The sequence below is a fragment of the Macrobrachium nipponense genome, chromosome 25 (genome assembly GCF_015104395.2).
Source record: "Macrobrachium nipponense isolate FS-2020 chromosome 25, ASM1510439v2, whole genome shotgun sequence".
NCBI classification, from domain to species: Eukaryota; Metazoa; Arthropoda; class Malacostraca; order Decapoda; family Palaemonidae; genus Macrobrachium; species Macrobrachium nipponense.
In genome coordinates this window covers 9,942,581-9,962,312 of record NC_087214.1, presented here as the reverse complement: position 1 = coordinate 9,962,312, position 19,732 = coordinate 9,942,581, and the positions used below count along the sequence as shown (strand labels likewise).

General features: G+C 36.5%; 1 long non-coding RNA gene across 1 annotated transcript; it reads left to right on the top strand.

The window, feature by feature from the left end:
• Positions 1–4,203: 4,203 nt before the first annotated feature.
• On the top strand, positions 4,204–19,191 carry LOC135199153 (uncharacterized). The gene is made up of 3 exons (XR_010310933.1): positions 4,204–4,391; positions 7,277–7,334; positions 19,063–19,191. It is a non-coding gene; the product is annotated as an uncharacterized LOC135199153 (long non-coding RNA).
• Positions 19,192–19,732: the final 541 nt, after the last annotated feature.

Genomic DNA, 19,732 nt, shown 5'->3' with positions numbered 1-19,732 from the left:
TTCAGCATCTAGTGTTTGTAGATTCCTTTTCAGGGATCTTGGGATCGTGCCTAGTGCTCCTATGATTATGGGTACGATTTTCCACTGGCATATCCCATATTCTTCGTTATAATCTATTTTCGATCTTGATACTTATCCATTTTGTTTTTCCCCTCTTTCTCTTCAACTCTGGTGTCCCATGGTATTGCGACATCAATGAGTGATACTTTCTTCTTGTCTTTGTCAATCAACGTCACGTCTGGTCTATTTGCACGTATCACCCTATCCGTTCTGATACCATAGTCCCAGAGGATCTTTGCCTAATCGTTTTCTATCACTCCCTCTGGTTGGTGCTCGTTCCACTTATTACTGCAAGGTAGCTGATGTTTCTTGCACAGGCTCCAGTGGAGGGCTTTTGCCACTGAATCATGCCTCTTTTTGTACTGGTTCTATGCAAGTGCCGGGCATTCGCCCTTGCTATGTGGTTATGGTTCATTTTTCGTATTGCACTTCCTACATATGGGAGAGATGTATTTCCGTCTATCGTTCTTGAATATATATTATTATTATTATATTTATTTTATATTACTATTATTATTATTTCCTTTCTAAAATATTATTCTATTAGAATTATTTCTACTTCTGTCTCCATTTCATTATAATATTATAATTCTTTTTTATCATCAAGATCTCTTTTTATATTTAATACTGATTTCATTTTCCTTCATTTTTATCATTTTGGATTTGTACTTATTTTATTTGTTATTGTTTACTCACTTGATTTTATTCAACATGAAATTATTGGAGAAAAATGTAATCTTAGCCATCGGTAAATTCCTGGACAAAATTAAATTTATATTATTTCAATTATTTTTATCTTTGATTCTAATTTGTTTCAATTCATATATTTCTATTATTGTTTCCTTCTTCTCCCCATTTGATTTTTTTTTCATTAAATTTACTCTATTGACCATCAACTATTTTCTCTAAAAATAAAATTGAAACTCTCTCTCTCTCTCTCTCTCTCTCTGTTTCTACCGAATAACACTTCTCGGACAAGAATGACAGACTTTGCATGCAAGCATCGAGTTGCTGATTTGTGAGGAGTTACACCAAAGTATTTCTGCATAATCGCCTTGAAATTTCGTACGCAAAAATTTAAAAATTTTGATGCTGCTCTATTTAACAAAAGTGTCTGCAGATGATTTACTAAATCTTTGGCGGAAGAATGAGAAAGTTATGATATGCCTTTAACTGTAGCAAACCTCATTAGTCAATTTTGTTTTAATGGTGGATTTTTGTGTACAAAAGTTTGGCATGGCTATGGGTAATCCCTTATCTCCTGTATTTAGCCAGTTCACGAAATCTCCAGGAATTTCTGATAGTTATTTCTATAACATTTATTGTGGAAGGAAGAAAGAAATTGTAATTTGAATTTTCTTGGTGTAACAGTCTTTCGAAATTCAACTGACATTGCCTCTTTTGTTCATTATTATTCCAATCATCATCAAAATGTTAAATTCTTTCTTTTTTTTCTGATATGTTCTTAAGGGCTTTGCACGTCTGTAGCCCGCAGTTTATTGACGCTGAGATTAAAACTGTTTATGATATTGCCTTGAAACTTAAATACCTAAGGACTTGTGTAGATGTGTCATGGAAAAGAGCTAGAAAAACATTTTATTGAACTAATAACAAACATGGATTTACTAAGCGTAACATTCTCTAATTACCGTTTGATGGAAAGATTTTAGAAATTTCTACAAATTAAAAGCTTTTCAAAATAAAAAACTGTTTTCAGTAATATTAATGTTAAGAGTTTAATAATAAACGATTCTCCTGAAGATGTTCCCGGCTACATCTATGAAATTTCTTGTAAAAAGTGCAATAAAATATGTTACGGACAAACTGGAAAATCACTTTCACAACGAATCCAACAGCACCAATATTCTGTGAGAACAGGCCAAATAGCGAAGGTATTATTCGTACATATGAGAGATGTCGATCCTCCTATTAACTGGAGTCAACCAAGAACCTTAGTCTCGTGTAGCGACACAGTTCCAGGGAATATCATTGAATCTTCTTTGATCAAGTCAGATAATGGAAGTGTTCTAAATTTAAGTCTTGACTTGTTTAAACTAGATGCCTTCATAATTAAAAAAGTAGTAGATAAATAGAATTGAGCAACAAAATTGATAAATGGAGTTTATACATTTTTTAGGACTTTCTATGGCTAAGCTTCAGTATCTCTTACGGTTAAATCTGTGTTTTTGGTTTGTGACCGTGTGATCTCGGATCATCCTGAATTATCTCTGATTTTTTGCCCTTTTGACAATTAACCATCTGCTATTCTTGATCTTTTTCTTACCCTGTAGCCTTCTTTCCAACTGTGTCATTTATTCCTCGACAATGTTTGAAAGTGCTTGGTGTCGACTTTCTGACTATCATTTTCCTGTGGTATTCACTTATATATATATATATATATATATATATATATACTATATATATAATATTATATATATATATATATATATATATATTCTTACAGGTATGAACTTGATGTGTTTTAGTGAGTTACATATCGTGTCTGTTGCGACCAGTATGTCATCCATATAGACAAAAACATTTTTGCCCAAAGGGGGTTAAGGGGGATTTAAGAAATATATTATATATATATATATATAGATATATATATATTATATTATATAGATATATATATAGCATATATATAGATATATGTGTGTGTATTTCTAGAAGTTCTAAGTTGGAAAGGCCAGATTTCTCATTTCTCGTAGAGTCACAGGCGTTCTGGATGGGTATAAAATCATTCAAGTTCGTAATGAAAACTGCCAGAAAGAGAACCAATTGAAATGCCAGCAAGCCCATGGAACGTCGAATACAGAACAGAGGCTAAAGGTGAAGGACCGGGACCTACGATGAGGTCATTCAGCACTGAAACGGAAATAATGGACATAAGTTTTCATCGATCCCTGTTGGGCACTCAGTTGAAATGAAAGAATCCCACAAAAGCATGGAACGTCCGTTGTCTGCTCTGAACTACCAGGAACATAAACGGTTGGTTTGTATAGATCTTAAAGTTGTTGGACTCATCCTAGGACTTCAAGGTGGTTATACAAAGTATCCAGCTTTCTGTGCTTATGGGATAGCCGTGCTGATGACCACCAGCATTACAAGTAATGTCAGACAACAGTGGCCATCACGACTATGATTAAAACCAGGGTCACACAGCGTTCTGTCCCACTCTATGGTTGAACCGAACAAGGTATTGCTTCCACCCCTCCACATCAAACTCGGTCTCATGAACTTTGTAAAGGCATTGGACAGGGAAGGTAGAGTATTTGCTTTCTTCCATCAGAAGTTTCAACAAAAAAGCATGGAGAAACTGAAGACAGATCTATTTGATGGTCATCATATAAGGGAACTCATCAAGGACGCTAGTTTTGATGATGCGCTGAATCCCGCTGAACTCTCTGCCTGGTTGTCCCTTAAGCCAGTCATTGCAAACTTCCTTGGCAACCACAGAACTTCCCAGTATCAGAAGGTGGTTGATGAGTTAATGGAGGATTTCCGCCAACTTGGTGCACACGTCAGTGAAAATGCACTTCCTCCGGTCTCATCTGGACTATTTTCCAGAGAATTGTGGAGACTTCAGTGAAGAACAGGGTGAGCGCTTAAGTTCACCAAGATATTGGTGTTATGGAGGAACGCTACCAAGGCCGATGGAATGTCAACTTTCTGGCCGACTACTGCTGGTGCCTGAAGAGGGATGTGGAGTCTGCTCAGCACAAACGGAAGTTCCTGAAGAGACCGTTCATGCATCAGTAGCTCTTTCCTTAAGTTCAGTTATTACTCTTCTTGCTATCTATTCAAAATATTTTGAAAGCCTTCTGTGAATAAATCAGACTAATATTTTCAATATTGTGTTTCATTCACCTACAAATAGATCGGAATTGAGGATATTTTCAGTGTGCTCATATTTCATTAACTTAGTCTGATTGAGTAAAATGAGCATGATCTTTGGATACAGTTATAAGAAAGCTGGCCTAAAATCAGGTATTATATGTTAGACCTTGAAAACACCGCAGGCCAGTGTTATAAGCCCACGCAAGTTAGCTTATACATATTGTAATGTTCACAGCTGCTGCTACGTCATTTGTGCCAGGGTTATAATTATGCTTTGACTCCGACGGCCAGCCAGCCCTTGCCGCAGAGAGGCCATAAACGCCAGCAGTCGCAGGCAAACCATCATCAGGAAGAGTGGATTCATCGCAGCAGCTCCGAAGAACAAGTCAGTTCAGTCGTTCTACTTCGTCTTCTTCTTCCCTCTAACAATGAAGACTTGCGGCGTTTTTCTGGTCATAGCATCCCTGCTAGTTTCCGGCTGCGTCTGTCAGGTAAATATTTCTATGACTGTCTGTTTTCTGTCTGTCTGTCAGTTGTTGTGAAGGGCTTCTCTCATATGCCGTTCGCTTATGTTGCCAGACATCGAATAAGGGGTGATTTCAAACACTGTCAGTTTAAAAGCTGTTGACATCTCTTCCATAATGGGTCAAAGAATGAGACTTTTGTGAGAAAATCTACAGCTTAAAGGCAATGGTTTCAAGATTTCGACAGAGAGAGAGAGAGAGATTTACTGAGGAGCTATTTTACTCTATCCACTATATTTGGTTCTTGTCTTTGAAATTTAAAGTTGAAATTTAAAGCAAAGGAGTTTTACCTTTCATGTTTCTCCCCGTCAAAGTCAAAATGAGTCGATGGTAAAATGGGAAAAAGAAAATAAGTTGTTGAAGAATCATTTGTTCATCAATTTAGTTCCCTTCATCGACATATTCTAACTTAAACTGGGAGAAACATGAAAAGTAAATTTCCTCTGCTTTAGATTTCAAAGACAAGAATAAATATATGGAAATATATATATATATATAATATATTATATATATATATATATATATATATATATATATATTTCTCTCTCTCCTCTCTCTCTCTCTATCTCTCTCTCTCTCTCTCTCTCTCCCTTCTCTCTCTCTCTCTCTCTGTCGCAATTTCGAAAGCGTTTCTTTTAAGTTGAAAAAAAATTTGTTTCTAAAAAGCTTTAATCTTTGACCCATTATGAAAGAACTGTCAACATCTTTGACATTTGTACAGCTTGAAAATATCGTGGGATATGATTCGGGTTTTTTTCTGAAACGATGCTCTCGGCACATTTCTTAGCTGAGATTCTGAACACGATTGTTGCTCACATATGAGAAAAGAAAGAAGAGGAGAAATAGAAGCTTTGGAAATGGAATTTGGCACTGAAAGGGGTTTCTTCGACACCACATTCTCATCACATTCTCATGTTAGTGTCTTGATATGATGTATAAATGAGTGAGGGTTACTCTTCTTTCACGGGAACAAAACGTCAAAGCTTTCAATTTTCTTCCTTCTTCTTCTCTTCTTCTTCTTCTTCTTCTCTCTTCTTCTTCTTCTTCCTCTTCTTCTAAGCTTAGATCCGTTTCTATAAGGATGAACCTCTTCCTTCTTCTACATCTGTGGTGTGCTTCTGCTTCATAAAGTCCCTTTTCTCTCTCTCTTCTCTCTCTCTCTCTCTCTCTCTCTCTGAAGTCCTCGTCCCTCAGTCTCTCCTTCCGTCTCTTTCTTGGTCGTCCTCCTCCTCGTCTTGTTCTTGTTCTCCTCCTTCTAGCCTGCTCTTCCATCAACATAGGATCTGTGCCTCCTCCCAATATTGTCTTCCAACCGTTTCTGTTAATCAAAGGTGGCCGCACTATCCCTCCCTCCCTCCCTCCCTCCCTCCCGCACTTTCTTCGATATTTCAACCGCCTTTGTTGAGCCTCTGATGATCTCCTCGTTCCTAATCCTATCAATCATCATCTTCTATCGTTCCTTACGCCAGACAATTATTCGAAAGCAAATGTTCAAAAATATTTTTTCGAAAACAGTTTTTTGAAAATGAATTGTTCGATTCTACAGTTGTTCGAATTAACAATTGTTCGAAAATATTTTTTCATGAAGACTAATTTTTTTTAATGAGTATAAAAATAATTTATTTCTTTTTTACTTATTTGCTCCTTACACATTTCATTTTATTTATTTTTTATTTTTTCTATCTATACATAGGTCTATCTAATCGAAAAGCTACTGCTCGAAAATATTTATTTTATAAACACTCATTTAGTTTTTTGTTATGAGAATAAAAAAAAATAATATTAAAGGATATATAAAAATAAAATTGACATGATTTTATTTCTGAGTAATACAAGATAAAAAATAAGTTTTGATAAAAAACAAAATATCTGTAAGTTTACAAACTAAAGCGATGTGAAATGGCACGTAAATAATCGATCACATTCTGATACTCGAAGAATTTATCAGTAAGCGACTTGAAGCGTTCTGCAGACTTCCCGCATTTCTTTTTCCTTGTGTAACACTCGATAATATCCACAAAGCTCTTCCTGCCTCACTCGACGAATTGTTTGTTTTATGCTGCAGGTTTGCGGTAGAGCGGCTGCAACACAACGACTTAATTCTGAAGATGTGTTAGACGTGATATAATGAGGATAATCTCGGTTTTTTTTTGCGTCAGTCTTCACTTTATCCAAAAACTTCTGTACTTCAACATTTGTTGAATTTCCTGAGTGATTATGTTCACCGTTAGTAGAAGTGATCGTGCCATCAATTGTTATTGTGCGCGTTTTACACTTTTCCGCAAAACATTGGCATCTCTGGTAGATCTCGGACTTTACTTGCTTGTCCTTCACATATATGAATCCGTCCATCAGTAGCATGTCTCTTCCTTTCTCGCTCTGAATAAATTCAGCCATGTCTTTTTTGCAAAGGGTGTATCCTCTAAACTACAAAAAATCTATTGAGTTTTCCTGGAATACAAGCTTTGAGAATCAACAAAGTATTCATTAATAATTAGAGTATTATTGAGGCAACTGTTTTCGAAGAATTGCTCGTAAAATGTTGGTTCGAACAATTACTAAATCGAACAATTGGTTTTCGAACAACTGTTTTCTAATAATAGTCCGGATACGATCATCATCTTCTTCTTCTTCTTCTTCTTCTTCTTCACATTCTCCTCTCTGCTACGTCCAGTTTCTTCTCCTCTGTTTTGTCAGTTTCATTTCGATGCTTTATTACCCTAATACTACTTTTTCCATTCTCTTTTCATAAGCGACATCTCTTGTTTCTGCAATTAACTTGAGACAATAACTGTCTGAATACCAGGTGACGCCCATTTTTATAATTTAATTTTTTACATTTTTTATTTCAGAGTAAGTAAATCCCGTGTCTAATGGAGGACATCACTACAACTCGAAGAAGACAAAACTGTGAGTGAAAGAAATCCTGCAAACATTTCAGTCTTTTTCTAGTCCTGCTGAAAGAAAAACAAGGAAAACTAATATATATATATATCTATAGTATATATATATATATATATATATATATATATATATATATATATATATATATAGATATTATATATATATAATATATATATATACGTATACACACACACACACACACACACACACACACACACACACACACATATATATAATATATATATATATATATATATATATATATACTATATATATATATTATATATATATATATATAATATATGTATATACATACATATATGTATATACCATATATATATATATATATATATATATATATATCTATATATATATATATATATGTATATATATATATATATATATATATATATATATATACATATATTTTACATTATATATATAATATATATATATACATACATAATATATATAAGTATATATATACTATATATCATATAGATATATATATATATATATAAATAATTATATCTTACCCCCCTTTTGACAAAAAAACTACACAAATCTGGAAACCCTTACCTGTTGACAGCGAGCGCCCTCTATCTGCAAAACATGTCATTAGGCTATTAAACTCACATAAATACAAAAATATACTATTTTTTACCCAAAGCAGATGAACATAAAATAGAACAAAATGATTAATGAGTCATAGTGATAAAAATCCAAGTCTGCCCACAAAAGAAACTATTAAGTTATCATTTCCACTCTCCTGGCTAAGTATTCACTCCCAGACCCAAAATGTCAATTGTTTCATTGTATTTAGTCAAGATAGAGAATCCCGTCTCTAATATCATGGAATAGAGCCCATCTATAATAAGATACATAACACAATTATTAAGTAAAGTGAGATACACTTCACACTTCTCTCTTTTCAAAGGCAATATTAAGTAAAGAGATACATTTCACACTTCTCTCTTTTCAAAGGCAACTGTTTCTAAGTCATTTAAAATAAGTGCCATACCTTCAAGATGGGGTTTTTCTCCGACACCTGGCGTTTACTTTAACCGTCCTCTCCCTTTCCTATCACAAAAGGAATGTGGTCTCCCCAATTGCCTCGGTCGGTTAGACCTGTGACATCCGTACAAACGAATGTACATACTCAACACACCCCAAACTCCCCCTGGCAACAGTACGGACAGCCTCCAGATTAAAAATGCATACGCATCAGATTCCATCATTCAAGAAGGCTGCATCTACAGCTCAATCTGTCTCCAAGCAAGACACGATATGTAATTCACTAACACATCACACATTTGTAAGATGGCTCGACCACCTATGTCCTTTGTGCACTTCTGTCGCACACCACATCAGCAACTAATGCACAATGTATCAATTTGCCACATGATTTAGGGCTACATCCGTTGCTGGAGCCCTTGTGCCTCGCCGAATGCACAGAACTTAAGAACTCCTAGCGCACAAATTGTGATCAGTATAATACCTTGCATGATCACTATTATTGGAATGGTGTAACGTTCATTGATGAAAAGCTCATCCTCGTCACTAGGAAAAGCAGAACTCGACGAATAGTTGTAGTGCTGGTCGAGTACGTAAACCAACTCGAAACAACTCAGCACGAGCCATTATTCAGCGTCTGCGACCCTCGTGAGTGTATCCAACACCCCCTCGTCGCGAAACTGTAGATTCGACATTTTCTACTGAAGGAAACGTGGTCACCACCCCGTTGTCAAGGAAATATCCCGTGACTTCCATGCAAGTGCTACACGCACCCGCCTCATAGAAGATTGTAGATTCCTGATTTATCCCAGAACGTATCCTGAGATGATATAGCGACGACATCTCATCAGTTGCAAAGGCAATCCATAGAATCGCCATTCGTGTGTAGACTCGACTCGACCTCTGGTATCGTAGAACCAAGCCGTTTCATCGTCACCATCACGTAAAGTTGGGAATTCTCTAAAGTCATTGTGTGTCTGTATTTAAAAAGTCTACATGATCATAAAATAACTAAAGTCTTGCTTTACCCCACAAATCCGTCATTAATTAATATACTCAATCTCCTAGTCAAATATTAAAAAATCCTCACTAAACAAAATATAATCTTTACCCACTGAATCCTCACAAATAATCCCATATCTGACAAACACACTATCAAAACAGAACCCATAATGTCTAACAGCAAAAACCCCTTTTATTGTTTATATAACTAACCTCCATAAAATATAATGCCAAACACCCCTTCTATCTAACTCACATACCCCGACAAATTATATCTCCTATCTAAAATAGAAATGCTATTTAGAGCTTAACACCAATTACGACATCTCTCGTAAGAAAAGAAAAAAAAGAAAAAAGGAAAAAAACAATAACAACAATAATAAGTGAACTTTCCCCCATTACACAGCGCACATAAGAGAAGAAGAAACATAATTCAATATCTTTCCCAAAACGGAATGTACCGTTAAAGGAATTTGCTACCGCAGCAATCCCATCGACCAGAAATGACCGGAAAACAATTCCCTTACATGATACATTTTCGTGGAATGCCATAGTCAACATCCACGAGAATAGTGCAAATCTCCGAGTAATCAAATCCAAAGGGAAAAATAAGCAACCGGATTCATCACAGCATTATTAGCAAAAATCCACCTGTGAACACCTCAGGTGCTTCAAACCGCACTACAGATTTGTCTAGTCAGACTTGCAATGCCAGAAACCCTTATTCTCCAAAAAAAATTCTATACTGACACCATATAATCACATTCCACAAACTTATCATCAGGATATCACCAAGGTGCCCCCCCAAAAAAATTGTCCTTAAATCATAACTCCCCACGACATTACCCCAATTATATAAAACCCCAATGTCACCTATTCGGCTTGTAAAACCACAGATATTCAGCCCCAAATATCATACACACTGGAATTATCACATGTTTATCATCACGTTTCTCAGCTAAAACAAAAATTTGCCGTATTTCCAACAACTTCCCATGTAAAATATTAACCCCGAAATCTTATGCCAAAACGCCGCAGATTTGCGCATGATAAGAAAAAAAAACAGTAGGGAAATGAAATAGAAAAAAAGTAAAAGCATTTCGCCACCAAATTGCAAAAGAAACAGACAGCAAGAAAAAAAAAAAAAAAAAAATGCAATGCATGACAATATATTAATCACCACAACCAATTCTTTTCAATTTCGAAATATATGTTAACCTCAACCAACCTGTTTTTTCCTCTAGGACTACAAATCTGTTCCTAATTTTCTCTTCAATGACTTTAAAAGGACCTTCAAACTTCGGGCCTAATTTGTAATTTAGTTCATTTCTCACATTAAGTTTTAAAAATACCTTGTCTCCAACATTGATATTGGGATCAGATGTTTTACTATTACTCTTCTGTACCATATCTCTGGTTGTGGATTCGAGATTACGACTGAGACAAGCATGTCTCTCTCTCACTGTGGATACCAACGCCTCGATCGTATCCTCCCCATGATGAGGTATAGTTAGCAAATCAAATGTGCCTCGTGCTGCTGGACAACCAAACAAAGCTTCAAGTGGGGACATTTTAATGGAATCACTATCCATAGTGTTAATACTATGTCTAACAACATCAACATATCTGTCCCAATTCTTATCATTACCACCTACAGTTTTCCTGAGAGCCTCGACCACTTTCCTGTTTGCTCGTTCACACAACCCATTAGCCTCAGGTCTGTATGGAATAATTGTTACTTTCTGTATCCTCATGACTTCCGCTAAACATTCCAAAGTTTTGTTCACAAATTCTCTACCATTGTCGGTCAATAGAACTTTGGGTGAGCCATATATGCAAATGATACCATTGAAAAACGCTATGGCTACTTCTTCAGCCGTTTTATGCTTAAGTGGGAAAATTTCTACTATCCTTGTAAGTTCATCTATTATCACTAACAAGTACTTGTTCGCATACCTAGACTCACAAAAATTCCCTAGGATATCCATATGTATTCTCTGAAAAGGTCTATTCGGTATAGGATATGATCCTAATTTGCATGAAGTTATCCTTGCAGGCTTACATGCGTTGCACACCATACAATTCCTTACAAAATTTTCCACATCTTTCCCCATGTTTTTCCAAATGTATTTAGCACGAACCTCATCATACGTCTTTTCTATTCCTAAGTATGGACTACCAAACCTGCAGTGAACTATATCCAAAACCACTGGAATTAGGACTTTCGGAATTACGATCTGTGTCGTATCTGGTTCTCAATTTATATCTAATTTTCCTAACCAATACATTACCTTCTATCTCCAAACCCGAAAAAGGCAACTTATAACGTTTCCTAACTAATTCCCCTCTAAGAAACACTTTTGCATCTGCTAGAATCTCGTCTTCATCTTGCCTTTGCTCTATGAGAGATATATCCCATTGTATAGCCTCGCTAGTGACTTGCGCAACTTGGAATCAATCCGTGTTGTGAAAACTTCTACTGAGAGCATCAGCAACTACGTTAAATTTGCCCTCTATATATTTGAGCTTTGCATCAAAATCTCTAATAGTTAAAAACCATTGAGCTCTTTTAGGCGACTAATCAAGTTTATTAAATAGATCTAATAATGGCTTGTGGCCTGTAAGTACTACTTTATTCCCCATCAGTAACATTTTAAAATGAACCAAACTCGACACTATTGCAAAGGCTTCTTTATCTATGGTAGCCATTGATCTCTCATTGCTGCCCTTTGTCCTGATCTTCCTGCTATAAAATGCTATGGGATGGAATTTCCCATCAAACTTTTGCATAAGGCAAGCACCTATACCTTCCTGGCTTGCATCAGTCACTAATGTAAAAGGTTTGCAAAAATCTGGAAACTTCAAAACAGGGGGATTCATTAGCGCGTCCTTGAGCTTTTGAAAACTCTCTGCCTGGGGTTCCTTCCATTGAAATTGAATGTCTTCCCGCAATACATCTGTTAGGGGAGCTGCTATATTAGAGAACCCTTTCACAAACCTCCTGAAGAATCCGGCGATACCCAGGAATGACTTAATCTCTTTCTTTGATCTGGGGGTGCGAAAATTCACCATTGCTTTGACTTTATCGTCATTTACTCTTACCCCTTCCTTAGATATGACATGGCCTAGATATGTAATTTGCTTTTTCATGAACAAACACTTGGCTAGCTTAATTTTCAACCCCGCTAATTTAAGCCTTATGCTCTAACACATTAGTCAACCCCAATTTATCCCCATTTAACGCTACCGTATCCCCAAATCCCCAACATGTTCGCTATAATCCGCATTAGCTAAATGTTCTCTAAATGTCCGTTTCCTTGATTGCATTTCTGCCTCTGAAAACTCAGGTTTCCCCTAACTGACTTAAAGACCCAGCTGAACCAGTATCACGACTCCAATCTTGGAAATCCAATATATATGTATTCTTCTGGTCTCTCCTAACTGTATCATTACAGTTTAGTAACTCCAACCACGTGGTCCTATCCATGGATACACTGTTCACCGATGCCGTGCTAATAACCCCTCTAAGCCTCTCGCTATTTTCAATAACACACACATCTGTGGGTTTTCTCATTTCCTTCAATTTAACTTTTACCATAGTCTTCGAACCAGGCAGTAACTTAATATCTTTGGATAAAACACCTCTATATTTGTGGTTAATATCTCCCCTTTCCACCAGCCCATACACATTACCACCCTCAGTATCATCCCCAGCATTGTTAGTATCAGAAATAACATCAATATTAATATCAACATCCCAATCCAAAATATCATCACCACCATTGTTATCAACGTGAACTCCGATAGAATCCCCGCAATCATTTCCCATATCGCCAACGTGGGTTTTAATATTACTTTTCTCCGTAACACTCGTATCACCGCCATTAATATCACCGAACACATCTCCTTTTTCAATAATGTCCATGTCCTCCATTCTAATCACGTCCTCATAAGGCAGAAAAGCACCAGGTATTCTGACTGTTATCCCATTAACACCCGCATGGATCGAAATCTTGTCTCCTACATGCAGGATGACTCAGCAAAAGTCTGTTGCCCAATGCAATTCCTTTCATTACCAAAAATGGTTCTGTTAGTACTTTGTCACCGAGAGTAAACTGTATTTGAACACAACCCAGGGTATTTAATCTATGGGCTTGCACATCACACACCGTCTCCGTTGAAGGTTGCAAAGGGTAATTTGAAAACATGGATTGATACAAATTATAGTCCATTAAATTTATAGAAGCTCCTGAGTCTATAAATATTGGGATATCGACATCCCCTACTGTTCCATAAACTATAGGCCTGGGCTCTGGGGTGTCCCCCACAAAACCACAATGGCACGTACCAATCACCTGTACCCTTTTTGTTGATCAGCCTTCCAAAAATTTTGCTGATCCCTTTGCCCTCTGGTTTGACCTGCCTGAGAAGTTCTCACATTATAATTACCAGAACCTCGAGGTGTGGGCCTCGCATCTCTCCATATCTGAGACGGACAAGATTGCCAATAATGATCGGTACTCTTACACATTCTACAATATTTAACCCTACACAATTTCTTTGGATGCCCTGGTTTATTGCAGTTGAAACAGCGCAACTGCTGTTGTCTTTGATCAATCGATCTTTTGTTATATTCAACTTTTGCACACAGATGGGGAGGAGAAAATTCTGTGTCTCTTTGCACCCTATCCCCCGAGCCTGTCCCATTAAAAATTGTACTATCTACAGTGGGACATTTAGACATATGTTTCTCAATTTGGGCATAAAATGAATATTCTCAAGTGAGACACTACTTCCTGTAACCCATTTAGATGTTTTCAGTTTTCCTACCCAATCTGCCACTGAGTCAAAAAGTTTTGAGCTATGTTCTATGAGGCTATTAGTGCCCTTCTATAGTTTATAAAGACCCCGAAGGTCCGTCACCATATCTCCGTGTTCCTTTGAGCCATAAGCTGTTTTCAAAAATGCTTACAAATCAGTCCAGGTGCGACATTTTGCAAATTGGAAACTCCTGTAACGATGGGAGAGATTGCCTCTATTGAAATCTAGCAAAGCTTTCGCCTCTCTAAACGCCTCTATATCATTCGTTACGTTCTTTCCGGCTAAATAATTATTCACACCTTCAATAAATATTTGCACTGGTTGGGATAGCACACCATCTACCATTCCCCTGAATGGGGCTCACGCCCGCACTCGGCTCACGCCCGCACTCACGTTCGTTATGTGATGTAGTAGCGTTTTGGTACTCTTAGTATGCGCCATTTTGCTCTCTTTCAGGAAGCTCTTCTGTTCTATAAGATTCCCCGATCTCAATACCATCAATGTATTTATATACACACAAAACCCAATCCAGAAAAATTAATACTAATTTTCCCCCAATAATGGATGACAAAAAACAAACGTGCCCCGCGCCCAGTATATCATCCCATGAAAGCAACAACAAAAGAATAGGGAGGGGATAGAAAAAGGAAAAAAGATGCAAAATGCTTACTAAGCGATCCAAACCAGCGACGCCCAGACCCACAGACACAAACTCTCGCCTCCCCCCACCCCTCTCTCTCTCTCTCTCTCTCTCTCTCTCTCTCTCTCTCTCTCTCTCAGGGCATGACTCACAACCAAAACCCTCGCTCACATCATTACCATGTCCGTCGAATTTCGAGAGACATCAAAACAAAAACCCCTTCAAGTAAATTTGCCACAAACAAAAAAGAATACAAAAAAAAAAAATTATAAAAAGGAGAAAATAAGAAAGAAAACTTGAAAATACACTCACATCTTCATATGACTGGAAACCGAATTCGTATATGCATCACAAATATGCATAGCCTGTTCACCACACTCGAGGAATACCTTAATATGTCAAAAACTAAACTTTTTCCCTTCACGTTTTAAAACACTGGTTTTCATGAATTACCAAATGGCTAACACTGAGATGCAGAGAGATATCCGATGCTTTCAACACCACACCAAACCATTGAATCAGCAAAAAGAGCCCCGAGTTGCCTGTGACATGATTGTAACCCCTTTTTCTACCAAAAAATATATGTCTAACTAGTTACCAGTCTCTTCGTTAGCGTACCTACAGCCTATAACCCCCCTTTTGACAAAACTACACAATCTGGAAACCCTTACCTGTTGACAGCGAGCGCCCTCTATCTGCAAACATGTCATTAGGCTATTAAACTCACATAAATACAAAAATATACTATTTATTACCCAAAGCAGATGAACATAAAATAGAACAAAATTATTAATAAGTCATAGTGATAAAAACCCAAGTCTGCCCCACAAAGAAAACTATTAAGTTATCATTCCACTCTCCTGGCTAAGTATTCACTCCCAGACCCAAAATGTCAATTGTTTCATTGTATTAGTCAAGATAGAGAATCCTGTCTCTAATATCATGGAATAGAGCCCATCTGTAATAAAGATAAATAACATAATATTAAGTAAAGAGATACACTTCACACTTCTCTCTTTTCAAAGGCAATATTAAGTAAAGAGATACATTTCACACTTCTCTTTTCAAAGGCAACTGTTTCTAAGTCATTTAAAATAAGTGCCATACCTTCAAGATGGGGTTTTCTCCTGACACCTGGCATTTACTCAACTGTCCTCTTTCCTATCACAAAAGGAATGTGTCTTTCCCAAAGTGCCTCGGTCGGTTAGACCTGTGACATCCGTACAAACGAATGTACATACTCAACACACCCCAAACTCCCCCTGGCAACAGTACGGACAGCCTCCAGATTAAAAATGCATACGCATCAGATTCCATCATTCAAGAAGGCTGCATCTACAGCTCAATCTGTCTCCAAGCAAGACACGATATGTAATTCACTAACACACACACACGCACACACACACACACACACACATATATATATATATATATATATATATATATATATATATATATATATATATATATATATGTGTGTGTGTGTGTGTGCGTGTGTGTGTGTGTGTGTGTGTTATAGGAAGTGAATTTGGAATTCTGGCCCAAGGGGAAGCAAGCCAAAGAGACCTATGGTGAGGTCGTTTAGCGCTGCAATGGAAACTGACGGTGAAAAGTTCAGGAAGCTTTTTGCAGTTGAAGGAGAAGAAGAAGAAGAAGAAGAAGCCCTATGAGTCAGTTTCCTATGAGTCGGGGGCCGCCATGGCAAGGACGCTGTCAATAACCTTAGGTCATGCCTACAGTACCCGCGTGAGGTTCACTGACGGCACTAAGCCCCTATGGAGCCTATACTCCTAAAGAACAGATAAATCTTCTTAATGGGTCAACTCGGATGGCCATCTTTTCTTTTTGCTCGTTCTTAGAAACCTTCCTCCCATTGAAGGCACCAAGTGAGAGGGGATAACACGAAAGTGAGTTAAAGCTGAGATTTCAATACTGATTTCAAATGAAGATATGGAGAGGCCTGAAGGCCTCTGAAAATGAAACAATTCTTCCAGTTTATAATATAAATCCATTCTCAACTTTAGCGCCTTTGAAAATCTTCTAGAACGCTTTCAAAATTCTTAGAGATCTCCTTCAAATGCAATGCGATAATCAACTCCAAAATGAAACTTTTCACCAGAATTTTTTTTAAACAGGCTCATTTAATCGTATATATATATATATATATATATATATATATATATATATATATATATATGTGTGTGTGTGTGTGTGTGTGTGTGTATGTGTATGTATGTATATTATATATTATTATATGTTTGATTTTAAGTCATGAAGAAATAAAAATCGTGATCATGATACGAAACAAAGTTACAGCCAAGAAGGAAAATTGAAACACAGGATATACTAAGTGCTTTCGTATTATTACCAAGCCATTGTCACAGCAACTAAAGGTATACAGAATCAAGGGCCTATATAATTGGTGGGTACAAGTCATAAGGAAATACAAAAAGGTTGGGAGGTCACAGAGCGGTCAACAGATTAGATTCGAAATCTACTTATTAGTAATCCTCTTTATTATATCTTTCAATTCCTTCTTATGTTTTATGACCGGGTCAGAGGATAATAGTCCTTGACTTTCATTAAAATGATTCACCCAGGTTAACTGAATCAAATCAGATTCTAACAGCTCCTTCAAATAGTTTCGTTACAACGTGAAAATATTTGGCTTTGCGTCCAATGTATTCCGTGGGACTTTTCACTAAATGTAAAACTAAAGCATTATTTTCCTGGTCTGTTCTTACTGAGTATTTGTGGTGCTTTAATCTGGCGTTCATTTCTTTACCGGTCTGGCCTAAGTAAAATAGATAACAATCCATACGTGGAATTTTGTATACAATATTGCTATCTTTTCATGGGCTATTTTTTATAAGCATGTTTATTTTACGTTATTATACATTGGTATCAAACAATTTTAAAAAAGGTTTTACAGCCTCAAATCCAATAAAATGTGGCAGACAAAGGGTGTTTAAGGGCACTTCTTTTTAACTTTCCGATTTTTCATAGAAGGTCTTGATAGCTTTAATGTAACAAATATCCATGATATCGGATCCATAGTACAAATCTGTTTCTATTTTTCTGATGTCTTTGAATTCTTCATCTACAAACTCAGGACTGATTATTCGCAAGGCTCGAAGAAATATTTATATCCTGAATTATAGTGTGCATACGTCAAATTATTTGTCTTTTTGCTATGAATACTAAATTTACAATTAAAAGATTCCCTTTTAATATATATGTCCAAAAAATATAAACAATTATCTTTCTCTAACTTAAGTGTAAATTTAATAGAAGGGACTTGATCATTTAGTTGAGCCAAATTTTATTTACATCCAAATCTTTGGGTATGATGGCTAAAATATCATCTACATAACAGTACCATGTCACAGGAAACTGGAAATCTATGGGATGTACAGGCGTTCAAAATATTCCATATATAAATTTGAAAGAACAGGCGAAAGTGGATTTCCCATTTACAATCACATATGCATAATCTTATGCATATGCATACATATACATACATACAATACATATATATATATATATATATATATATATATATATATATATATATATATATATATGTGTGTGTGTGTGTGTGTGTGTGTGTGTGTGTGTGTGCAAGCTTTATATACCATCGCCATCGATAGAAGAATTAACTTACAATTGTGACATATGAGGCTGTATATTTTAAATAACTGACACTGATAAAGAATGAGGTTACTATTGACTGTCATTAAAAAGAAATTGATGCCTGTTAATGTGATGGCGAAGAAGGAAGGTCAAATATCTTAATGGTTCGACCAGTAGTGATTGGGTCCTACTGCGGTGGGCCCGTGTGAGGCCAAAAGCCAAGCGCTGGGACCTATGTGGTCATTCAGCACTGGAAGGGGAATTGATGGTAAAACAGTTGGAAAGGTGTATAAAGAGGAAATCCTACCTGTTGCAATATGAAACAATTGTTAGGAAAGGATGCAAGAAAGAGAATTTGAACGGAGGTACAGTAAAAGGAATGAATGAGGGGCCACTGCAAAGACCTTTCAGTAATGCCTACAGTGCACCACATGAGGTACTACACCGACTTAGTCGGTCCTGGTATTCACTAGACCTACCTCTTTCTTCCGTTTCAAGCCACTCAATGAAAATGTGAGAGCAAAGATCGACGTAGCTCTGCGTCGTCGTTCAAGTCTCTCTCCGATCTCAGCATGACAGACACCCATAGTTAACGGGATCTCTGCTTCTTCTATTCAAACACAGCTTGCAATGACACGCCCGCCTGTGAATCTCTGAGATCCATGTGTGTTGATGTGGGAAGCGCCAGCTCTTGCGACGCTACGGACGCCAGCGCGTGTGGAACTACAAACTGCACATGCTGCATTATGACACGTAAGTAGATTTTATTACTATCATTATTATTATTATTCAGAAGCCTATCACAGTATCTTTATTATTATTATTATTATTATTATTATTATTATTATTATTATTATTATTATTATTATTATTCTGTTAAAAAGGATGGCAGAATTAAGCGAGTTGATTTTATATATTGTTTTTTCTATTTTCCTTACAATTCGCTTCTCAGGCTCAGCGATGTTTCTGAGTAACTGGCCACTATTCATATTGGGAATTTTCAAAAATTATAAATGCTGAAGGAATCTTTTATTAGAACAAGATGACCTGGACCTGATATCTTGTTCTAATAAAAGATTCCTTCAGCATTTATAACTTTTGAAAATTCCCAATATGAATATTGGCCAGTTACTCAGAAACATCGCTGAGCCTGAGAAGCGAATTGTAAGGAAAATAGAAAAAACAATATATAAAATCAACTCGCTTAATTCTGCCATCCTTTTTAACAGTATTTGCCTAAAAGAGGGTCTTCTACCAAAATATTATTATTATTATTATTATTATTATTATTATT